At 39.5% G+C, this 25,457-nt stretch overlaps 1 protein-coding gene across 4 annotated transcripts in view; it reads left to right on the top strand.

The window, feature by feature from the left end:
* TAFA5 (TAFA chemokine like family member 5) overlaps positions 1–25,457 on the top strand; it is a 463,715-nt gene that overhangs the window by 427,152 nt on the left and 11,106 nt on the right. The window lies entirely within an intron of this gene.

Below are 25,457 nucleotides of genomic sequence, written 5' to 3'. Positions count from 1 at the left end.
TAAATAATAGTCATGTGATAAGTAACATGGCCTTTCCTGAGTGTTGTAGCACTTGTCAAGTGCCACGTGGGGTAGAGCAATGACTAGAAAGTTAATTTAAAACATGCCAGCTCAATGTATTTAGCAAGACCGTTTGACATTCTAGCAGAATTGCTAATTTACAGGAAGATAAAAATCTGCTTCTAAGTATTTTTACTCATGCTGCAGTCTCATTTCAGAGTCTGAGTGCCACACTGGAATTACACAAGTATAAAACAGGATTCCACATGAGGGGTGAAAAGAAATGAAGTAATGTTGAAGTAGTGCCCCCCAAAAGGAGTCACCCCCAATTGAATTTGAGAAATGTCATTCATCATCCTGCATTCAGACTGGCATATGCATGCTGACAAAAAACTAAGTATGTGCTTTAGTACTTTTTTTCAGTCAGGATGGAGACATCCATGATAGTGAAAGGGGTAGCACTCACCGTGCAAAAGGTAGTATTTGACTATATGATCTTAATCTATTTTGGATACTTCTTAGTACTGACAGTGGTCTGCTAGTATTGTCTACAAAGACTGTGGTATAACCTCCCAGTGTTGTGCTAAAAAGTACTGGTGTGCACTCATATTGAGTGTTTCATTCAGTACCAATATATGAAGCCTCACAGTCCATAGAACAACAGTGGGATCTTCCCTGAGTCTGACTGAATGTTTTGAAAAGAAAGTCATGGTTAAAAAAAAAAAAAAAAAAAAAGGTAATACCTGAAAACCCAAAGATCTCAGAGAAATGCGTCACACAGAATTTTTCCTTTTAGATTACAGAGCAATGCAAAAGAGCATAATATTTGTTAAGTTAATTCTAGAGGACCTCCGTTGTGTAAGCCTAGAATGCAAATAAGTAAGACAAATGTAATACTGCCACTCTTTCTGCATCTGACAGATACCTGTCTTTTATTCAGAACCCTGCTTCATCTTGTATGTGAGGGAATCAGAAATCAAATAGCTTTGAAATTACTTTGTTATAGCATGGCTAGTAAAAAGCTGATAAAGCATATATGTTAGTTGATTATATTAATAGTCTCTATTATTTAAAACTCAGGCTTATATTCTATAGTTTATCCCAGAATTTTGGTATTGATTGTCTGAGAGAGGAAAATAAAACAAATAGCAAATATAACTAAAAAAAGATAAATACAATGGGGACAACATTATTGCTTTGCAGTGAGGAAAACTAAGGAAGCAAAGTATAACACAAATGAAACTGCACCTGGTTGTGAGTGAAGACTTCAGGTATAGTCACACCACTACTGCTCTGAGCATTCCAGGAGGCTCCAGGGTAATTGCCCTGGAGCATTCAAGGACCTCAGCACTCAGTGAAGTGGATGCCTCAAAGAAGCTGACATGTCATGGAAGAGTTTTATGCCACCACTGCCTGAAGAATGAATATGAAAACTCTTGCCAGTGTGTACCTTGGGAAAATTGTGTGCAGCAGAGTTGTTTCATTTCCTGGCTAGGGCTTCTGTCCAAAAGCAAGTCATAAAGAATGAGTTCCCTCAGAATGTGATCAGGTTACTTCACCAATGAGCCAACAAAACTGATTTGCATTTAAAATTGGCTTTTTTAAGTAGTGAGGACATTGTACCAAGTGTCTTTTGTAGCAAATACACTTGGATCGCATGATCATAAGGTAACTGAGTTTTAGTAAAATGGAAAAGTAAACTGAGGGTTGTAATGAAAGGTAGCAGTTTTCAATAGGCAAGCTAAGGTAGACTGAAGTAATTAGTTGCTCGTATAGGTAACAGAGCTCAGATCATTTCACTTGAATGTGAAGGAGACTGAAAGTCCTTTGCCTTGCATGTCCAAAAAATGTTCTTGAACTTATCTCTCAAGCAAAGAGCTAGAAGATATTGCAGAAAAAGCTCAAAACTGGATAAATAACCAATACAAATGAGACATTGACATTAAGCAGGGAAACCGCAAAGGATATAAACCTTTACATCTTGTAGAATAAAATGAGACTTTCTAGAAGGCAAACTAAAATGAAACTTTTATGGGACATTAGACTTGACAATGGGCTTATTGACCATGCAGGTACAAAACTCAAGAAAGAAAAGGGGAAAAAATGAAAAAAAAAAGTACAATTGTTGACCTCAAATTATTTTATTTTTTTTTCATTATAAGTAATTGTGAACAGCAATGGAAGTATGGCTCTAAGTGTCAGTGTTCCCGATAGAAGCTTTATGTGTTCAAATGCTTCTATTTGAGAAGTGAAGTTAAATTGGCGGACCTCATTGCTAGGCCACTCTCCATCATCTTTGGCAAGTCGTGGGCAACAAGAGAGGTGCCTGAGGACTGGAGGATAGCAAATGTCATTCCAGTCTACAAAAAGGGCAAGAAAGAGGACCTGGGTAACTATAGACCTGTCAGCCTTAAGTCCATCCCTGGAAAGGTGATGGAACAACTTATTCTTGGCACTACCTCTAGGCATATCAAGGATGAGGGTGTCATTAAGAGCAATCAACATGGTTTTACCAAGGGGAAGTCATGTTTGACCAACCTTATAGCCTTCTACGAGGAAGTAACTAGGTGGATAGATGATGATAGGGCAGGAGATGAGGTTTATCTTGATTTCAGTAAATCATTTGACACTGTCTCCCACAGCATCCTCATAGATAAACTGAGGAAGTGTGCTCTTGATGATCAGGTGGTGAGGTGAATCATGAACCGGTTGAAAGGAAGAAGTCAGAGAGTTGTGGTCAATGGGACAGAATCTAGTTGGAGGTCTGTGACTAGTGGAGTCTCTCAGGGGTGGGTACTGGGACCAGTACTATTCCATATTTTCATCAATGACCTGGATGAGGGAACAGAGTGTGCCCTCAGCAAGTTTGCTGATTAAACTAAACTGGGAGGAGTGGCTGACACACCAGAAGGCTGTGCTGCCATTCAGCAAGACCTGGACAGGCTGGAGATTTGAGCGGGGAGAAACCTGATGAAGTTCAACAAGGGCAACTCTAGAGTTTTGCTTTTAGGGAAGAAAAACACCATGTACCAGTACAGGTTGGGGGCTGACCTGCTGGAGAGCAGTGTAGGTGAAAGGGACCTGGGGGTTCTGGTGGAGAGGAGGGTGATCATGAGCCAGCAATGTGCCCTTGTGGCCAAGAAGGCCAATGGCATCCTGGCATTAGAAAGGGTGTGGTTAGTAGGTCAAGAGAGGTTCTCCTCCCCCTCTATTCTGCCTTGGTGAGGCCGCACCTGGAATATTGTGTCCAGTTCTGGGCCCCTCAGTTCAAGAAATACAGGGAACTGCTTGTATGAGTCCAGCGCAGAGCCACAAAGATGATTAAGGGAGTGGAACATCTCCCTTATGAGGAAAGGCTGAGGGAGCTGGGTCTCTTTAGCTTGGAGAAGAGGAGACTGAGGGGTGACCTCATCAATGTTTACAAATATGTAAAGGGCAAGTGTCAGGAGGACGGAGCCAGGCTTTTTTCAGTGATGTCTAGTGATAGGACAAGGGGCAATGGATGCAAACTGGAACATAGGAGGTTCCACATACACATGATTGATTTTGGCCTTTCTCATTGCTTACACGGTGGAAAAAAACAAAAAATTGTTGGGTTTTGTTTTGGTTTTGTTATTTCCTGATGCAGTTGAAAAAATAAAGACAGAGATTCAACTGAAACAGAATATTTAATATTATTGTCATTGTGTCTTTTTGTTGAGGGGACAGAAAAATGTCTTGTTTGGTTTTTTGGGTTGTTTGGTTTTTTGTTTTCTTTTTTCAAGTGCAAGGTAAAGATAGTCAAGTAATTCAAACTACATTTGCTAGCAGTTTGTTCTCTTCTGGTTTGTATTTCTGAGTTAAGTTCATTAAAAATGTGTCCTAACTGCACTGCTGACCCAATCAAAAGAGCACAGCCTTAGTTCCTTTTTTTTGGCATGCAGTGATTCTAAAAATATTAAATAAAATAATTGTTCACATTCAGAGCTCTACTAAATCAGGGCTGAGATTGTCTCTTGTGTCTCTCCCTTGCCTGGATGCTCAAGGAAGCAGGAAGAGCTCCTTGTACCCTTTTGTCTGATTCACTGCAAGCCCGTGCAAAGCCAAATACAATCTAGCCCAGATTTATCATCTGTCCTTCAAGTACCAGGGGGCAATGTGAGGAAACAATAACAGATGTAGCCATGTGTATAGTATCAAGTGGGAAATAACTCTGAGAAATGTTTTGCATTTAACTTTAAAACATTAAGAGAATCACTTGAATGACTGTCAAGCAGAAGGTCATTCAATCCTTGGAGAAAGAAAGAAAAATGTCCTGTGCTCTGTCTGGAGATAGCTGAGATACAGATCGTACTTAAAGCAAGGTCCCTGACCCAGAGTGCAAAGTGGACTCCCAGACTTAAATACTTTATGTTCAGTCTAACAGGGCTGTGTTACTTGCAAGATGACATGTATTCATATATTAGAATCCAGAAGAGCTCTATATGAAAAATGACTACAGACAGTGCATGTCAAGTATCTTTCTTCCTATGCATACCTAATATATCCACTTCTATAGATGTTGAAAATTCTTCTGATATGTCAGAATGTATCTTGATATTTGGGGTTACATATAGGAAATAAAGGGCTTACAGAGTTTTCCAAGCCTGCAGGGACATTTTAAGGACTGAGTGAAATTACAGTTCTTGCATTTAGAGAACCTAATCTAGTGGGAGGTGTCTCTGCCCATACAGAAGGTTTGGAAATAGATTATCTTTAAGGTACCTTCCAACTCAAACCATTCTATGATTCTATGATGATTCTATGATAAAGCCTTTTTTCCAATTTCATCCGATATCCTATGACTTGGGAATAAGGTCTGTTGGTAGAGCAGCTGGGAATGACTGGTATTCCTGCTATGTTATCAGCAGTCAGAAGCACATAATGAGAAGCAGTTGGTAAAACAGCAAGGGAAAAGGGGAATAGCACCATGAAAGACTCTGCCTATGGAGGAAGCTCAGATGCACTGTCTGCGGGAGCAGTGATTCAGGCGCCTTACATGAAATGTCAGCCTGAAATGTTACAGGACAAAATTCTGCAGAGTCAAAGCTCAGAAGGTTGTGGTGAAACAGTGTAAGAACAGAATCACAGAATATTAGGCATTGGAAGGGACCTCCGAAGTTCATCGAGTCCAAACCCCCTGCCAGAGCAGGACAAAAAAAAACAACGCACCCACACCAACTAGGGCAGATCACTCAGAAAGGCATCCAGATAGGCCTTGAAAGTCTCCGGAGAAGGAGACTCCACAGCCTCTCTAGGAAGCCTGTTCCAGTGCTGTGTAACCCTCACAGTTAATAAGTTCGTCCTCATGTTGAGGTGGAACTTCCTGTGCTTGAGGTTGAATCCATTGCCCCTCATCCTATCACAGGGCACAAGTGAAAAGAGCTTGTCCCTGCCTTCTTGATGCCCAGCCCTCATGTATTTATAGACATTAATTATATCCCCCCTAAGTCTTCTCCTGTCTAGACTGAAAAGCTCCAGGTCACTCAGCCTTTCCTTGTAAGGTAGGTGTTCCAGTCCCTTAATCATCCTCTTAGCCCTCTGTTGGACTCTCTCAAGTAGATCCCTGTCCCTCTTGAACTGAGGAGCCCAGAACTGGACACAGAACTCCAAGTGAGGTTTCACCCGGGCTGAGTAGAGGGGGAGGAGAACTTCTCTTGATCTGCTGGAGACACTCCTCTTAATGCACCCCAAAGGTACCATTGGCCTTCTTGGCCACAAGGGCACATTGTTGTCCCATGGATAACTTGTTGTCTACCAGTACTACAAGGTCCTTCTCCACAGAGCCGCTCTCTAGCAGATCACCTCCTAGCCTGTAATGGTGCACTTTGTTGTTCCTTCCCACGTGCAGGACTTTGCATTTGCTCTTGTTAAATCTCATTAGGTTCCTCTTTTCCCAGCTCACCAACCTGTCCAAATCTTGATAAATGGCTGCACAGCCTTCAGGTGAATCAGCCAATCCTCCCAGCTTTGTGTCATCAACAAACTTGCTGAGAAGACACTCTGTCCCATCATCAAGGTCATTGATAAAGATGTTGAACAGGACTGGACCTAGCACTGATCCCTGGGGAAGTCTCCAGCTAGACTGCACCATTGACCACCACTCTTTGGGCTCTATTGTGTAGCCAGTTCTTAATCCATCTCACTATCCATTCTTTCATCCCACATATTCTGAACTTGCTCACAAGGATGTTATGGGAGACTGTCAAAAGCCTTGCTAAGGTCAAGGTAGACCACATCCACTGGTCTCCCTGCATCTATCCATTCAGTCACAACATCATAGAAGGCTATCAGATTAGTCAAGCATGATTTCCCCTTGGTAAATCCATGCTGACTACTTCTGTTAATCTTCTTCTCTTCCATGTCCTTAGAGATGACCTCCAAAATGAGCCACTCCATCATTTTTCCAGGAATGGAGGGGAGGCAGACTGGTCTGTAATTTCCTGGATCTTCCTTCTTGCCCTTTTTGAAGACTGGAGTGACATTTGCTTTCCTCCAGTTCTCTGGCACCTCTCCTGTTTGCACTGATATTTCTAAATGATGGAGAGTGGTAGGGCGATAATATCAGCCAGCTCTCTCAACACTCTGGTGCACCTCATCAGGGCCCATGGACTTGTGCACATTCAATTAACATAATTGATCTCTGACCAACTCTTCACTGAGTAGTGGAGAATCTTCCCTCCTCCAGGCTTCCTCTCCTATATCCGGGGTCTAGAGCTCATAAGGGCTGATCTTAGTAAAGATTGAAGCAAAGAAGGCATTCAGCAACTCTGCCTTCTCTTCATCCTCTCTTACCAGGGCTCCCACCTCATTCAGCAGTGGGCCAATATTTTCCCTATTCTTCCTTTTACTACTGATATATTTGAAGCTCTTTTTGTTCTCCTTTACTTCCTTTGACAGTTTTAAGTTCTAAGAAGGCTTTGGCCTTTCTTGTTGCCTTCCTGCATACCCTAACAATGTCCCTATAGTTCTCCCAACAGTAGCAACAAAACTGTGTGGTCAAAATCTCAGTGCTGTATATATAGACCGCTACACTTAACAGCGTACTTTTCAAGCTAGCAAGGCAGAAATAAAAAATTATCATTGCAGTTTTCACATCCACAGCATTGTCCAGTGTTCCACACCAATATTCCAAGACAAATCATGACCTGAGCTTTCAAAAAAAGGGTATTTTCTTTCCTTAGCATTCTGTTTACAAAATTTACTATTTTTTCTCTGTGTGTGAGATTACTGTTCTCATTATCTTTGCTCATTTTGCTAATAGCACCTCACAGTTTGTATTACAGAAAGCTGGTGCTATTAAAATTTGCATTATTTTGTATCTTCACTCCCAGTTTCTTTCTTCTGCAATGTTGTTTTCACATTGTGTCTTTACACCTTTTGTGTGCAACTGTGAGGATTTTGCTTTAACTAAAACCTTTCAGAGAACTGATAATCAATCAGAATGGTTAATGTTTTCTTAAGAGATATTCCTGTGTTCAAAGCTCCAAAATGTCACAGGCTGGTACAAAGAAAATTCATCAGAAAACTTGTTTTACAATTAACACATTTTCTGTGTTAACAGTTTGCCAAGACTTTTTGGAAGTTTTGGACTAAAACTAGTAATAAATGGAGTATGTGCTAGACAGTTTGTGTTTTCCAGTTAGAAATAATACTATGACCATGTCAGAAAGAACAACACAGAATGAAGGGTGTAAGCAAGCCATGAAAACTGATAGAACGTACAGGTTCATTATGGAGAAGTATCTTAACAATAAAGATTGGTAATGATGAAGCTTTGATAAAAACTGTACTGCATACAGATTTTCTCTTACACTATGTCGTGAGATCAAGAAAAAGTAAAGAAGATCCCATGGAAAACATATTGTCTGTTTAAATCTTGATGAAAATGAGAAATGTTATGCTGAGAAATCTCAAAGTAATAATTTGGTAGAGATACATAAATTATGGCAAAAAAAACCCAACCAAAAAATAAATCCCAAAACAAACAAAAGAACCCAAAACAAAAGCAAAAAACAAGTCTGCTTAAAATTTTGTTTTGAACAGGGTTTCTCACATGTAAGGGAGAGAAGAAACTGTCTGGCAAAGTGTGACTGCCAGGTATTTATGCCACAGACATTTTGGCAACTCTTCCTTTATGCATAACTCGTGTACAGTAAAATAGTGGTGAGAGATGATTTTTTTTTTTTTTTTTTTAATTAGGCTTGCAGTGAAAAAGTAAGAAGGAGGTCTCCAGCCAGCGACCAGAACAGCTAGGCAAAATCTGTAAAAGACTCTGTGGCAACTGCCCATTGTCAGTATAACAGCACTTTCCTCAAAGGGTCAATGCAAATGGCAGTGCCTCCATTTTCAAACCCAAAACCTGGAGCATGGAAATACAAGGTCCTTACTTCTCCTTTGCACCCACGATCTGAGGAGGTTAAAGAGAGAGAGGTGTGGAAATGTTGATCCATCTTTCCTATCCACTTGCTCCAATGGTAGCTAAAGGGACAATACAGGTGTTTATAGTGCCACCAAGGCACTGCAGCCCCCCTTTCTTACTGTGGCTGTAAGACATCCTGTGGTCTTTGCAAGGGCCTTTTGGTACAAGTATGGATCTTATGGACCTAAACATAATCAGCCATACACATCCATTCCCTGCATTACCAGCAGGACTGGATATTCAAGTGCTGAAGCTCATTTCCAGCTTCAGAGGCACTGTGGCATCAGTGGAGGAGCCATGTTTACAGCAGTCCCTGAAGAATGTTACCTGCCTGCCTGCTTAATGGTGGCCATCCTGTTCTTACAGGCTGGTAGAAGCTGTGCTATCACAATGCTGGACCAGAAGAAGGTCATTTGCTGTGGCCTGGTGAACTTCTGCCATGGCTGCAGTGAAGTGACACGGAGAAAAAGAGAATTAGCTGCATGTATGATGTGTGCATCCAAGTCTGGGTCCTTTTTCCATATAACAAGGCATCTGGCCTTAACATTCTGCTTCCTAGATGCAGAAGGAAAGTGAAGAGGAAACAGAAAAATAAGGAGGCCCAGCAGGCAAAGTGGGGAGAGAGGCACATCATCCCTCAGTACAGTTCCAGGTTGTGGTGGCTGTTGATCACCACTTTGAGTTCTTCAGTCACAGGTGTGCTGCCACTTCTCGAAGGCAGTTTTGATTGCCAAGAGCCCATTATCTCAGGCATAATTCCCTTCTGTGGGGTAAGCTACCCAGAGAAAAAGATGCAGGTTAGAGCATCTGTTCCTACAGTAAGAGGCTAGAGTTAGCCTGAAAACTACAAGAAATACCCATTTTACCTTCTCAAAAGTTGCTTGTGCTTCAGGCATCCATGAAAATCAAGCCCCTTTTGAGTGAGTGCCATTATGGCAGCCACAATACCAGAAATCCCTTCCATGAACCATCCTTCAAGGCTCGTAAATCCTGAAAACCATTTCCTGCATTCTAGAATGCGGCTGCCAACTCGTGAAGTCATCAGTCTACTTGGAATCTGTGTGCAAGTCAATGCAACCCACAGTTACCCCAGGTAACTCTGTCAATTCATACCTTTCAAGAGGTGCAGAGTATCAGAATGTCATCTAAGTATCTGACAGCATAGCTGTGAAGCAAGTCTCTCAAGGCAGCATTTATGGAATATTGGGATGTGGCTTGAACATTGCAGAGACTAAATGGCATCACAGTATGCTCATAGCGGCACCTTGTAGATCCAGCATAATGAACTAGACACCCCATGCAGATGTTCAGAGCACTCCAGGGTAAGAAGCAAGGGGTGCTGGCTCTTCATTCTGATGTTTTTCCACCTCCAGTAAACTGTGCAGGGGCAGAGACACCCATTCTTCTTTATGAGAAAAAAAAATTATGGAAGCCCTCACAGGGGAGCTGGAGTGGTAGATGAATCTATGTACCAGATTGTTCTTGAGTTACACCTCAAGGGCTGCTAATTCAGAATCTGTCCAGGCATAGGTGCTCACAGAAAACAACTCAGCTGGAGGGTACCCGGGTGAGAATCATACCCTCAGAATGTTGAAGGGTCTTTTTGATAGAAACACAGAATCATTTTTGTTAGAAAAGACCTTTAGGATGATCAAGTCCAACCATTTTGTATTAGATATAGGAAATGTGGAAGGCAGCACATCTGTAATTCCTAACATGATTATAGCACTCGCTGTGTGCGTGCACGTAGTTTAACAAAAGGTCTCCCTCAAACTAGAAGCATGCTGGGGTATTGAATATGCATGATACAGGGGTAAAGACAATACTTTGATAACATTTAAAATGTTAAATCTAGATGTACATGTAAAATTCTATTTTCATCCTTCTAAAACCACCATAAAGGAACGTGAAGCCTCTTGCTGGGACGGAGCATGTTTTTTATGGTAGATATATGTAACTCACAGAAATCAATACATCACCTGAGCCTGAAAATGCCATCAGAATGTAATGCAGGAAAGAACAGTAGTGAAATAATGCAGAAGTGAACAATACCAGAGGCCTGCTAATAAAACAATAATATACCTTCTTGGTCAGTATGCCTAGTACACCTTACAGAAAATCCTTATTGATGATACACAGTATAGTCTGCAAGTAGCCATGTATACAGATATAATCTTGAAAAGTACCATTGATTTGAAACACCAAATGCACCCAGTGCAATTGCTAACACCCACAGCACTCTTTGCAACCTATCAGGACCATGTCGTATGTGCCTTTCATTCTTCTTGGCAGCTTGTTCTGTTTGAGGAGTGAGTTGGAAAGGGAGCATTTTCTGAAAAGGACAAGGACAAATTGTTCCACTGATGGGTGAGGGGGAAAAAGTGGAAATGCAGAAATACGATGATAAATGTGATGTTTGGCTTTGCTTCAGTCACTTCAGTACTAAAGTATGTAACATGCTTGTAACTGCCAGCTTCTGAAAGAATGGAGATACCAGCATTGTCACAGTATTTAACAAGACATCTGACAGAGGAAAAAAAAAACAATCAAGATTTTTCAGTCTTGGTGGACCAACAAGATTTGAGTGCTTAAACTGGCACTGTCAACACAAATGCCCTTAAGGTATTTTCTTTGGTGTGTCTATGTATTGCATTAGTTTAAGGTATGAGCTATTACAGAAGTTTATTCCATCTTGCACCATAGAATTGTTTCCAAATTTATATAGCCTGAATCAGCTATTGAATTGAAAATTATGTCTTTGTCAAAGAACAATGTTTTATGTCATAGAAAGAAGATATAGTTGATCTTGAATGCAGGAAAACTAGGTATGTAGTAATTGAAGTCAGTAAGTCAGCTTTTAAAGCAAAGCTTCTAGTTTCAAGTTTCTTTAGAAAATAGTTCACATTTGTGGAAGAAGGTGCAAGTAAAATATTTAAAAAGACAGGCAAAAATTAATGCCTTTTGGTGATGTGACAGTACATCCTTTTGTACAAATACTAACACCCAAATGGTAACACGTATAAATAGTAAGCTGATTACATGGATTTAAAAGCATTCCTTCCAGTACTGTATGTTTGATATTGCCAAGTTCTTCTTGCTCATCAAATTAAAAGAAGCTTTAAAATGGTCACTCAAATTCCTATTTAATATTAATTCCTTGAGTAGTAATCAACTTCGTTGAAGGCTATATGATTAATTCTTAACTGTATTGCTTTGTCATGACAAGAGTTTTTTCCAATAGCAATGCCCCTTTTGGAGTGAAAGGTAACATGATGACTTTTGGAATTAAGGGCAGAAATGTATGTCTTCATGCTTGATCAGCAGTGTTCCCTTGCTTTTTGCTGCCTGTATTCGTCTGGTGTGTTTACCCAGATATCTTGGTCATGTTAACAGGAAAAATACTCTGGAGTGGAGTATGCTGTTTCCTGAACAGCAAAACTATAGCAGCCATCAAAAACTTGGAAATTACGCTTCTTGAGAGTGAAGAAACTATGGATTTTTCTTAGCTCAAACTATCATAAGGCACCTGAAGAGCCAACAGGAAAACATCATTAACTCAATCATAACCTGAGGAAACTTCAGAGGCATCTGTGAAGCTGTTTTATCTATCGATCCACATAATGGAAAGAGGTGATTCACTAATCCTTTCATCCCAGGTGGGATGTGGCCAGTGCAGTGTAGGTCAAGGCACTGCAACAATAGCTGATAAGCCTGACCTCTGAAAAGACAATAAATTCAAAGTTCTTCAGCCAGGAGTTGGATCTGCTTAGTCTGTCTTTGAAGAAAGATTGTCCAGCTTGAGTTGTAAATATTTTATCCTGTTTTTTCCACTGTAAATCAAAATGTTCCCAGTACTGGCAAAGAAAATGAAGCATAGTTAGCTTGTAAAATGAAAAGGACTGAAGGCAAATACTTCTCTTCATCATTAAATTTTATTTGAAACATGTTTCATAGGTGCTGTATGACTCTTGTGAATCATCTTTAAAATTACAAATTACCTTCTTGAACCTTGATATCAGCTGTTACTTTTCCTGTTAATAAAGAAAATCAATGTAGATTAATGTAGAAATATGATCAGCAGCCATTATGTCAGCTTCTGTACAAATATGACATGAGGTATTAGTTGTCTCCACAACTTTCAATTCAAAACATATGGGAAGTGATGTCAGATAAGAGAAAAGATATAAGCAAAAGTTAAGAAGACCTTTTAACATCTGGAATGTAGCATTTGTAAAGTTAATTTTCATTAATGAATATTTGTATTGGGAAACATATGGTAAGCCTTGCTGGAAACTCATGTCCATCTCCTGCAATGAACAATTGTGTGCATAAATCAGTTGAGTTCACTGATCTGGCAGAAAGTCTTTTTTTAAAATCTTTTTTAAAATGAGTTAATTTTCAATCAGATCATTGAGATATTCCACTTCCTTCTTTGATTGCACCATAATTACATTTGAAACAAATGAGTAACTAACTGTATATCATGTAAGAAAGAAGGGGATGAGTTAAGTATATAGTGATGCTATCATAGTGTATAACAAAACTACACCTTTACCTTTGTATCTGGAAGGTCTAGCGATCAGAGTAAAAGAGTTAGCAGATTGATGCCTTTTGCTGAAATCAGTTCTTCTGTTTGATCCTTTTGTTTTAATTTACATTTACCCATTTTTTGTCTGAATACAGTAAAATGTCAGACCCTTCACATTATGGTTGCAAGGCAAAATACTGCCAAAAACATTTACTGTGCCCATAATCTGACAGGATTTCCTTTCAATAACAGTGAACCAAACTATATTACGAAAGCATAAGCAAAATCTTGCTATTTATGTATTACTGGCAATGTTTAGCCTATGTAGCAAGTTCAGTGTCATTTGCCATGCTCATGAACATTTTTCTCATAACCATTTTAGGTTTCATCCTATTTGTATCACTGTTCACAAATAACCCTGAGTTTATACTCTAAATCAAATACAAAGTTTGCTGGTCTTGTGCCATGCCAAAAATTACATTATTTTCATTCACATATACCACTTCATGGTGGATCAGCCTTATGGTGACTTTGATTATCTCACAATGAAGTGCTGGGTGGAGTGGCTGGCTCTCCAGAAGGCTGTGCTGCCATCCAGTGTGACCTGGACAAGCTGGAGAGCTGGGCAGAGAAGAACCTAATGAGGTTCAACAAAAGCAAATGTTGTGGAGTGTAGGGTCCTGAATCTGGGGAGGAAGAATGCCAGGCACGAATATATGTTAGGGGTGAACCTGCTGGAAAGCACTTTTGAGGAGAAGGATCTGGGAGTCCTGGTAGAAGTAAATTATCCGTGAGCCAAAAATGCACCCTTGTCTCCAAGAAGACAAATGAAATCCTGGGTTGCATAAGGAAGAGTGTGGCTGGTAGGTCGACTTCCCTTCTACTCTGCCCTGGTGAGGCCACATCTGGAATACTGTGTCCAGTTCTGGGCTCCCCAGTTCAAGAGAGTCAGGGAACTACTTGAGAGAGTCCAGCACAGGGCAGCAAAGATGACTGGGGGATTGGAGCATCTCCCTTATGAGGAAAGGCTGAGAGAGCTGGAACTCTTTAGCCTGGAGAAGAGAAGGCTGAGGGGAGACCTTATCAATGCCTGCAAGTATCTAAAGGGTGGGTGCGAGGAGGATGGAGTCAGACTCTTTTCAGTAGTTCCCAGTGACATGATGAGGGACAATGGGCACAAGCTGGAACACAGGAAGTTCCATTTAAATATGAGGAGAAACGTCTTTGTGGTGAGGGTGACAGAGCACTGGAACAGGCTGCCCAGGGAGGTTGTGGAGTCCCCTTCTCTGGAGATATTCAAGGCCCACCTGGATGCAGTCCTGAGTAATGTGCTCTAGGTGATTCAACTTTAGCAGGGGAGTTGGACTAGATGATCTCCAGAGGTCCCTTCCAACTCTGACAATTCTGGAATTCTCTGATAACTATCTTAGAACAGAATTTTCATGATTTGCACAAATCAAAAGATATTGGACAGATTTAGTAGAGAAGATCAAGAGCAAGCAAAAAATGCACTGCTGCAGTGACTTTTACTAACAATACTCATACAGTAGCTATTTCTGCGTTAGTAGCAATCCTATTTTACATTATATCTGTGCACATAAAATCATTATTCTGTATTTTGCTAATGGAAATTTAGACTATATTGTCTAGTATTATAAATCAGGCAGCTTTGAAATTAATGAAATACATTTTTAATGGTTTAAAATACTATATTATGGACATTAACAATTAGATGCAAAGGATTAGTTGACTGGCTCAATTTTCATTCTTTTAATATTTATCCTCGGATAGCATTTATCATGCTACATGTAGCTCATCTTTCCGTTTTTTTGGACTCTCTTGCAGTGTCATATATTTTGGTTTAAACAAAGGTTAAGGATGCATTATTGTTGTTGAAGATATATTCATACATTTATTATCAATTTCCTGGTGATCTTTTTGTACATTTTTCTAAATAATTAAGAGATTTCTTGATTTGTTTTGCAACACACAACACTAGCAAAAAATAATGGTTTATTCATCTTAGTAAAAAATAAGAATAATAGGAACATTTATAAATACATTAAAGGAGGAGAATGTTCAGAAAAGATATATTAAAATATAATTCCCTTGGGGAAATAGCATATCAGCTTGCATTATTAATTTAGAACACCTCAGAGTTCACTGAAACCCATCTTAAACTTCTTTATGGGATCAATTCCATTTTATTGTTGTGAGATTTATGCAATAAAGCAAATAAATGGTTGATTTATCTTGCTGTGCCACTTGTGTGACAAAGCATACGACTGAAATGAATAAGAGAGATGAAACCAGCTGATGTACAGAAAAAAGCAGATTGTACACTATTATTGCTCAAATTTGTGAAGACAGCTATTTTAGACTTTTTTATCATTTTGAATGTTTACTTAGCACATCAGACACATCAAACAAATAATCAAATTAAAATAATTAATTTTGCTTTCAAATTGGAAAATCATGTATGTATATGTAATCCCAGTGTTTGAGAAAGTTCAAAAATTCTGCCTTTTGAGTGGAAACTGAAGTTCTCTGTTTAGGTCAAGAGTACATAGTGTAATGGAAATACGCTACAAGCTTCCTAAAGGTTGTCCAAAGTGCCAGAACAATGTCCTGGAGATACCATGAGTAGGAATGAGAGTCATCTGCTTTCTCTAGCAATATTACTCACAATATTTTTTTTATTCTGCCAGAAAAAAATAAGAATAAACGGGGATGATGTTTGTCAAAGACAGAAACCAAAATTAAGGCCAGATAACATAAAAGTTTGGAAGAGACATTGTGTAAGGACAGCATTTTGAAAGCTTATTTTATTAAAAAGAAGTCTTTTTGTCAAATAAACTTGTTTTAAAAAGTAATCTTTGTGGAAGACTTTTCCTGAATTTTCAATCAACTTTAGTAATAAAGGTACTGTAGTAATTGTGGCTGTTAAAAAACTTTTTTGTGAGACATTTCCTTAAGTCACTGTCATGATTTTTGGTGATGTCAATATTATTTATATTCCTCTGTCAGTAGAATGTATTGCAGGCCTGGAGCCTGGAATGTATAGCACATGAGAAGACATGTAGAGAACCTTCCCCACTCCCACAAAGTCAGGATCAACAAAGCTTCATACACTAGTAGTAAGCACAGAATGCAACTCCTCACTGATAGAAGGAACAGTGGATAACCATATCTTCCCTGGCTGCTGTCTTGCCATTTAATTTACTTCTGCCTGCACTTAAAGGTGTGGCTGATTTTCTGTATTAGGTGTAATTAAGTTAGGCCCTAGGTATTCCGATGATCAGGAGGGATCTTTCCCTTCCAGCACCATTGTGTGAGCAGCCAAACACTGCAGTGAGGCAATGAGCTGAAGAAATGGTAGGTCAGGAGCTGAAAGGAGGACTCATCACTATGTTGAGTTCTAGTTTTGGAAGGAACTTTTCATTCCCTGAGCTTATTGGTAGAATTAAATATTAAAACTTCTTAATATTCTAACGGTGAAGTTTTTGTTTGGTTGGTCAGTTGTGGTTTTTTTCACTTACTTAGAGATCCCGTATGCTAAGGGACTCATGCTTTAAGTTGAGGCATGTAGCAAGATTTCATGCCCAAACAAAATCTTTTATGAAGGACAGGACAGCCTGCCATTCCACCTCCCATTTTGTCCTTTAATTATTCCACATGAATATCAGTCAGCAGGTGGTAATTGTGACATGCATTCAAGGAAGATGGAAGGGGTTTCCCTTGAAAGGCAGTCTACATATGCTTACAGATATTTGGTTTCTAATGTGTATATCCCTTTACTGAGAAGATCTGGTCAAACACCTGCATTGCTTGCAAGTGAAAGTCACAGAAGAGAAAATAAATTATCTTCTGCAAAGTAGTAGGCTACCATTGCCATTAAGCAGCTAGGTCAGTATGACAGGGTTTTTTAAATATTCATACCACAATTCATAGAAATGTCCTGTGTTTCTGATATTAGCCTGACCACAGCTCCCACTAGCAACATAGACCTGCATACGGAATGTTTTTCCTTCCATTTTTTATTAAATAAAATGTGTGAGCAAAATGAAATTTGACCAGGCTCAGCTGAGGTTTGTTTTGTTGGGTTTTTTTTATACAACCTAGATGTTAAAACAATGTTGTCATGGAGGAAGTGCTGTTCAAAACCACTTAAAAATTTTCGGTACATCTGCTGCCCTTGATAGCTACTCACCCACAACAGAAAAACCATGAATTTCACCTTTCTTCATTTCAAGAGGAAAATAAATTAATTAATGTGACTCTGAAATTTGGAGAAGGGGGTTTGAAAGCAGAATATGTTTTAGATTTGAGCTTTTTTCCTTTTTTTTTTTTCCTTTTTTTTTTCCAGTTTCTCTTCGTGGTCAGTCAGTTATGCACCATTTATACCTTTAGTTTTTCATAAGAAGTTACTTGATTTCCATTTACTTTCCTGGGATCAAAACAAGGCTATGAAGGTTCTGTGTGCTCATGCAATAGCTGGAATGAGGCTGCTTTTGAGGATCTTAAGTTGTGTCTCAGTCACCTTCTGTCCTATTGAGTGGTAATCTTTCATTCACTTCATGGACATTAAACTGGTGGGCAGTACTGAGCCCCAAATTAGAGATATAAATAAATTAAGGATTGCCTGTGTCATAGTATGAGATAGGCCTCGGGACAGGGAAAGCTGTGTGAAGCTGGAGGGTGCTATAAGAGTCATACTGACACATACGAGCTCTCTCTTATGCCCCTGGGATACACCACAGACAGGCAGCACTTCACTTCAGGCAGCTGTATGGGGCAGATCAATACTTGCCTCCTTCCATGCAGTATAGCCCCTTGTAGGTTGATGGTGAAGGAGATGGAGCTGAGACTTCACTCTTCCCATCCTTTTTTTTGTGTTTGTTACAGGAAAGATGTGTTGAAAAACATCCATTTATGTCTCCTTGTATTTGGAGCTGAGGCATGAGGCAGCCTGCAGGTGTCATACAGGAGTAGCACATAATCCTGTGCTATCTTGAGTAATTTTAAAATTGCACTGCAATAAAGGTGCTTTACTTGCTACACCCAGTACAAAGGAAAGAAGTTAATATTTGGATAAATTTAAAATGTAATTGTTTTAAAAGACAGAATAAGATTGTCGTAAGCAGTTGTCAGCATGTCTTTTTACAGCCCCCTTCCCTTGTATTTTCAATTCCTTATTTTTCATTACTTCAGGTAATATGGAGCAAATGCTACAAAAATATATTATTCTTAGATCTAAAATATATCAGGATCATACTGGCAGTAAGACAGAGTATGCATTAGTGAGTGATAAATGCAGTCCTCAGAGGGTATGATACATTTATGAAAGTTTCAGTAATTTTTATGTCACATCTTACTGTTCCCAGAACATCTTGTAGAGCTTGTTGAGAACATCTGGTTGAGCTCTTTGAGAGCAGGTTTAACCTTAGGCATTCCAGTCAGTTCTGCATGCCTACAGTGTAGCTTTGCTATGAAAAACATCTGCAAAATGACTTTGTTGATTTCCACTCTGTGTGCTTCAGCAATTCCAAATTAAGTTCACTTTATTAAGAAAATAAAACTCGATCTCCTTCTGAATTCATTGTTGGTGTGAAACAGCTTGTGTGGAAACATCCTGCAAAGACAATGTGGAAGGTGAGACTGGTGAATGATGAGAATTCAGAGACGTGCAGTAGGGTATCTGCTCCCCTGTCACACACAAAGCATGCCAGCATTCCTTGCTCCTAGGATAGACATTCCTCTTGAATTTTATGATGCTGTATTTATCATATGTACACTAAAAGGCACCTGAGTGGTAGTTACTGAGTAAATATTCTATTATGCTACAGCATTCAAAATATTCAGGATTGTTTTCAAAAGGAATTAGCCCCACTGGGGGGCTAGAAACTATTCAGCTTTCTTCACTCTGACTTGTTCATTGCAATCACTGAAGAGTATAGCCCAGGGTACAGAGATTAGTGCTTTCTAACAGTGAGGTCAAGTATGTGTATTTAAAATGCCTTTCAATAGATTTGGTGTGGTGATTAAGGCACCAGTATTAATAGAAACAAGTAATCAGAGGGAATACACCTGGAAATAGGTTTTCTTGAACGGAACCGTGCTTTAACTGAATCCTCTAGTGCAATGTATACTGTCCCTGTTTTACTGTTGAGGCTTAAGTCCAAGATAGTGTTCAATAAATATCCTGCCTAGTATCTTTCATCCTTGTGATTTTATAAAGAGTCTCTTTTTCCTGATAAAGTTGCTTACAAGCATATAATTTTACTTCTGCACACACCCAGGGGTGTGGCTACTGTGGCAAAGCTGAGCAATTTAGTGCCTGTCTTATAGCTAAGTGTGTTTGGTATCCACAAAGTGCATATTCCTTCACTTAATTCTGAGCTGAGGCTGATCTAGTGCATATAGGTACTACAAAGAACTGAATCCAAAGATAATTTATTCAAAAGCTACAGCAGGAGAAGAATGTACCAGCCACCCTTTTGTAGCAATACCACAGAGGACTCGAAGTCAAAGTCAGAAACCAATCCCTCAGGCAGTTTCATGGAGTCTGAATGTTGTTTTGCAGGTTTACTGCCTGGGGACTAATAGTTCTGGGAAACTCTGGTTTTACGGACTGTCCAAACTTCTACCAAGTCAATTTATCAGAAGTCAGGTATTCTGTTCTACCCCTCGTGTGCAGATTTTCGTACATGGTACATGTGAGACAGAAGGTGGTTGAAGATTGATTCTCTTCAAGGAAGTGGCCAATCTGCTGCAATTTATTCCCGTGTGAGGTTGTTCACACAACTGCCACTCCTCTTCTAGGAACTGAAGATCCTGGTAGAGAAAAGTATACAGGCATGCATGATCACTGAAGCCTTTTCAGTTTCATCAGTATCATAAGGCATCTGCACATGGCATGCTGGGTGTGACAAAGTGAAACCTTAGACTTAGTGGTTAGACCTAATTAAAAGTATTTACTGATGAAGCAAGAAACTCGTGTTCTCTTTTCAGTGTAGGAATTGAAGTCTTTCCCTGTAGTCTAGAGTTAAGGTAGGGGACAGCAAACACAAAGCCATTCTTGTTTTCATATACCACCATGCAGCCAGGAGCATTGTAAGGGGAAGAGGGAATGTGATACTGCAGCCTAGCCCAGAGATGGTTTTTTGAAGGGATCTTTAAAAAAAACCACAACAAAACAAAACCAAAAACAAACAAACAAAAAAGTGAACCCCACTACTTGAGTAGTTCTTTACATATCATGTGGTTAAAAACAGACTTAAATCTGTGAACAGGTTGACATTGTGCTGTTAGACATCCACCAAGAAGAACTAAGCAGAATCTGCAGACTCTGACAATTCAGCAAAGTACTTTTGTGATGTAATACAATTTCGTAACTCTGCTATGTTAACAGCCATACTTCTTTCACATGCAGCACCTAAATATCTCCTTAGTCCCCTTACCTGTTTCTATGATTTAAAGTGTTACAGAATTGTGGGCCTTATCCCTCTTCAAAATCCCAGTGAGTAACTTTCATTTTATAGGTGATAGCTGTGAACTATGTTTAAGATAAAGTACAGCCATTAGCTGGTGTTTTAGGTATTACGACAAAACTTCTGCCTTATTTTCATTAGAAATTGACCTGTGAGACCTACAGTCTTCGTTCCTGCAGTTAATCAGTCATAAATCGAAAGCTTTTTATTATAGATATTAAAAAGCAGAAATATAATTAACAAGTAAATAATTACATTTTTTTGGCAAAAGAGCCAAAGAGCATTTATTTAAAGTATTTGTCATTTTTATCTTGAGATTGAAACACTTCTTTTCCTTAACTCACAAACTTGCCAAACAGAAATGTTCTGCCACATTTTTCACTTCAGGACACTATTCATTATATTTTTCTATGAGCAGAATATCCTTTATAGGGATGTCTGGGAAGTAAGCCAGTTAAAATGATCTCAGGAGAATCTGCAGGACTGCAGAAAAACAAAAAATATATACTTGTATTTTAGTACATGAATGTCTCAAATTAGCACAGCAAATGATGTTTGACCGCTTTTGATGAATTCAGCACTGATTTCAAACTATGTATGAGACTTTAAATCAAAATGTATTTATCGTTTTGTTGATATTGATGCAGATCTGAATCTGTAGCTACTGAATTATGTCTACTTATAATCCATATTTTTTTTTTCAAATTTTAATGCTTTTTGTGTGTTTTTGGCTTATTGGACAACTGCGTATTTCATAAGTGAGCAGAGCAATGTCATTGCTAGGAATGACAGGATCAATTTCGAATCACCCTCTTTGTTGTTTTTCATGGCAAAGTGCTCAATTACAGTTTATATGTGCTTGGTCATGGATGTCTGCTTCATCTTGGAGAAAGATGACCTATTGCAAATATTGATTTTTATTTTTATTTCTCCTCCATCTGGAGTCAGCTCAAAGCATTCCAGATGCCAGAGCTCTGACTTACCACAGGGCCAGATTTTGAAGGAACATTCCCAGCAACAGACTTTATTAGTGAAATATGCAGATACTCTACGATTTATAGAAGAACATTGGTGCAGTCAAATATCAACATAAATACACCTTTAAATGTAAAATCATGGTGAAAAGTCTCTATTACCCACTGATACAGCTGTTCTGCATTTTTAAAGTCTGTATGAAAAAAAAGTTAATTAACCATACTTTGTCAGAGTTTGTCAACCATCCGTGTGTTTAAGTGAACCATCTTCACCCCTACCTTTTAGTCAGATAGTATGCTGGTGTAGAGTTTTTAAAATACAAGGAAGAAGATGCAGGAATAAATACAACCTCTCCTTATCTGAATCGTAAGTCAAGAAAGAATCAGAGCAGTAACTAATTGTTTTTTTAAAAAAATTGGCATTTTCACATTCTTAAATTGAAGTATTTCAGCATCTTTAATATTGGAATCCAAAAGAAACTTTTTAATTGTATCAAAGTATTTCTCATTTTCATTACTCTTATGACATTGTTTTATGGCATTTCAGTAGCAATTACAATGTGTTTCATTCCTACTGATGTGTTATAATAGGATGTATTGACCTAATACATTTTTAGGCATGTGTTTTATTTTGTGATTGTCTTATGAGGACTTACTCCTACCTAACACTGATTAAAACACCTAGATCAAAGTGTCCTCTGTTTCTGCTGTAATGAAAAGAACATAAGCATCAAATGTACTAATTAGAAAAGCAGCTGCTTTCCTATTAATATATTAACTTGAAATATTTTACTATAGAAAGACAAAACCATCATCTTTTGTTTAGAAGTTGCATATAATACATTTATTTATTACAAGAAGAACAAAACAAACAAACAAAAATAATTAAAAAAAAAGGAACAAGGAACATTCCTTTATGTAAGGTGCTTACCAGCTACATGGCTTCAAAAACTAGTTACAGTTAGTGTTCTTCACCATCAATGGAGAGACATAGGTCATTCCAAAAGATAAGGTTTCTTTCCATTTACATGATATAATCAATTGTATTTTCTCCTCAGAGACTATCAGGCTATATATTTCCCCCTCTACTCTGCCCTGGTAAGGCCACAGCCTGAATACTGCATCCAGTTCTGGGCTCCCCAGTACAAGAGAGACAGGGAACTACTTGAGAGAGTCCAGCAGAGGGCAACGAACATGATTGGGGGATTGGAGCATGTCCCTTATGAAGAAAGGCTGAGAGAGCTGGGACTTTTTAGCCTGGAGAAGAGAAGGCTGAGGGGAGACCTTATTAAAGCCTATAAGTATCTAAGGGGTGAGTGGAAGGAAGATGGAGCCAGACTTTTTTCAGTAGTTCCCTGTGACAGGATGAAGGGCAATGGGCACAAGCTGGAATATTGGAAGTTCCACTTAAATATGAGTAAAAAACTATGGGGGTGACAGAGCACTGGATGAGGCTGCCCAGGTAGGTCATTCAGTCATCATTCTTGGAGATATTCAAGAAACGTAGATATGGCACATCAGGACATGCTCTAGTGGCCGAGATTGTAGGTGGGTTTTGTGGGTGTTTTTTGGTGCAGTGTGTGTGGTTGTTCCTGTTTGTTTGTTTGGGTTTTTTGTGCAGTCCTGTGTAATGTGCTCTAGGCAATCCAGCTTTAGCAGGGGAGTTGGACTAGATGATCTTTACAGTCCCTTTCAACTCTAACAATGTTGTGATTCTGTGATATGATTTAGATATTCTAACTGGAGACATCTAAATAAGATAACCAAAATATACATACATAAACAGAATGTGCACAATTGCAATATACACTGAAAAAAATTGTATTGCCACCTCAAAATGCCCATTTTTCCATAAAAAGCATTCTTGACTAGCAAAATGCTAAGTTAAACTTTTAGATGTCCAAAGTTAACTCTGGCCAAATTTTTATTTTTAGGTAGGAACTTTACATAATTTTACCTAGCACAAGCAGATGACATGGTGCCTCTGAAAATAAGACATGCCTGCTAGTTCTAAAAAGTGATGCTAATTATTTAAGTAAGAAATGTCAGAAATAATAGCATATTCTCTTAATAGCATATCTGATTATGAATGAGGTGGGTGCCCTGGTGACAGAGGATATAAAGAAGGCAGAGGTGCTGAATGCCTTCTTTGCCTCTGTCTTTACTCCTGCAGGCTTCCCCATGAGCCCCAGATTCATATAGCCCCAGAAGAAGTAAAGATAAAGGAGGAGTTTGCCCAGGTAGATGAGGATTGGGTTAGGGATCAGTTGAGTAATCTGGACATCCATAAATCGATGGTTCCGGATGAAATGCATCCAAGGGTGCTGAGGGAGCTGGCGGAGGTCATTGCTAGTCCACTCGCCATCATCTTCGGTAAGTCATGGGTAACAGGAGAGGTGCCTGAGGACTGGAGGATAGCAAATGTCACTCCAGTCTACAAGAAGGGCAAGAAGGAGGACCTGGGTAACTATAGACAAGTCAGCCTAACCTCCATCCCTGGAAAGGTGATGGAACAACTTGTCCTTGGCACTATCTCTAGGCATATCAAGGACATGGGGGTCATCAAGAGCAGTCAACATGGTTTTACCAAGGGTAAGTCATGTTTGACTAACCTTATAGCCTTCTATGAGGAAATTACCAGGTGGATAGATGATGGTAGAGTGGTAGATGTGGTTTATCTTGATTTCAGTAAAGCATTTGACACCATCTCCCACAGCATCCTTGTAGATAAGTTGATCAAATATGGGTTTGGTGATCAGGCAGTGAGGTGGATCAAGAACTGGTTGAAAGGAAGAAGTCAGAGAGTTGTAGTCAATGGGGCAGAATCTAGTTGGAGGTCTGTGACTAGTGGAGTCCCTCAGGGGTCGGTACTGGGACCGGTGTTGTTCAACATCTTCATCAGCGACCTGGATGAGGGTACAGAATGTACCCTCAGCAAGTTTGCTGATGACACCAAGCTGGGAGGAGTGGCTGACACACCAGAAGGCTGTGCTGCCATTCAGAGAGACCTAGACAGGCTGGATATTTGAGCGGGGAGAAACCTGATGAAGTTCAACAAGGGCAAGTGTAGAGTTTTGCATTTGGGGAAGAGAAACCCCATGTTCCAGTACAGGTTGGGGGCTGACCTGCTGGAGAGCAGTGTAGGTGAAAGGGACCTGGGGGTCCTGGTAGACAGGAGGATGACCTTGAGCCAGCAATGTGCCCTTGTGGCCAAGAAGGCCAATGGCATCCTGGGGTGCATTAGAAAGGGTGTGGTTAGTTGGTCAAGAGAGGTTCTCCTCCCCCTCTATTCTGCATTGGTGAGGTCACATCTGGAGTATTGTGTCCAGTTCTGGGCCCCTCAGTTCAAGAAGGACAGGGAACTTCTTGAAAGAGTCCAACGCAGAGCCACAAAGATGATTAAGGGAGTGGAACATCTCCCTTATGAGGAAAGGCTGAGAGAGCTGGGTCTCTTTAGTTTGGAGAAAAGGAGACTGAGGGGTGACCTCATCAATGTTTACAAATACGTAAAGGGTGAGTGTCAAGAAGATGGAGTTAAGTTTTTTTCAGTGATGACCAGTGATAGGACAAGGGGTAATGGATGCAAATTGGAGCATAGGAGGTTCAAGGTGAATATCAGAATTTTTTTTTTTTACTGTGAGAATGACAGAGCACTGGAACAGGCTGCCCAGAGAGGTTGTGGAGTCTCCTTCACTAGAGACATTCAAGACCCACCTGGACACCTTCCTGTGTGATGTACTCTAGGTGACCCTGCTCTGGCAGGGGGGTTGGACTAGATGATCTTTCGAGGTCCTTTCCAATCCCTATGATTCTATGATTGCACAATACTACTCCTTGGATGCAAAATGAAGAAGTAATTTATTCACTTGAAAATAAAAGTTCAACTTTTTTAAATACTTTTTTTTTTTCTTAAGCAAAATTATGCAAAATATTTTTTACATGTTCTTGCACCTATTGAGTCTGTCAGTGATGAAACACTTCATGGACAGAATTAATCATTGTTTGTAGAGGGGAGATGCAGCTAA

The sequence above is a fragment of the Apus apus genome, chromosome 1 (genome assembly GCF_020740795.1).
Source record: "Apus apus isolate bApuApu2 chromosome 1, bApuApu2.pri.cur, whole genome shotgun sequence".
Taxonomy (NCBI): Eukaryota; Metazoa; Chordata; class Aves; order Apodiformes; family Apodidae; genus Apus; species Apus apus.
This window is presented reverse-complemented; position numbering and strand designations above follow the sequence as displayed.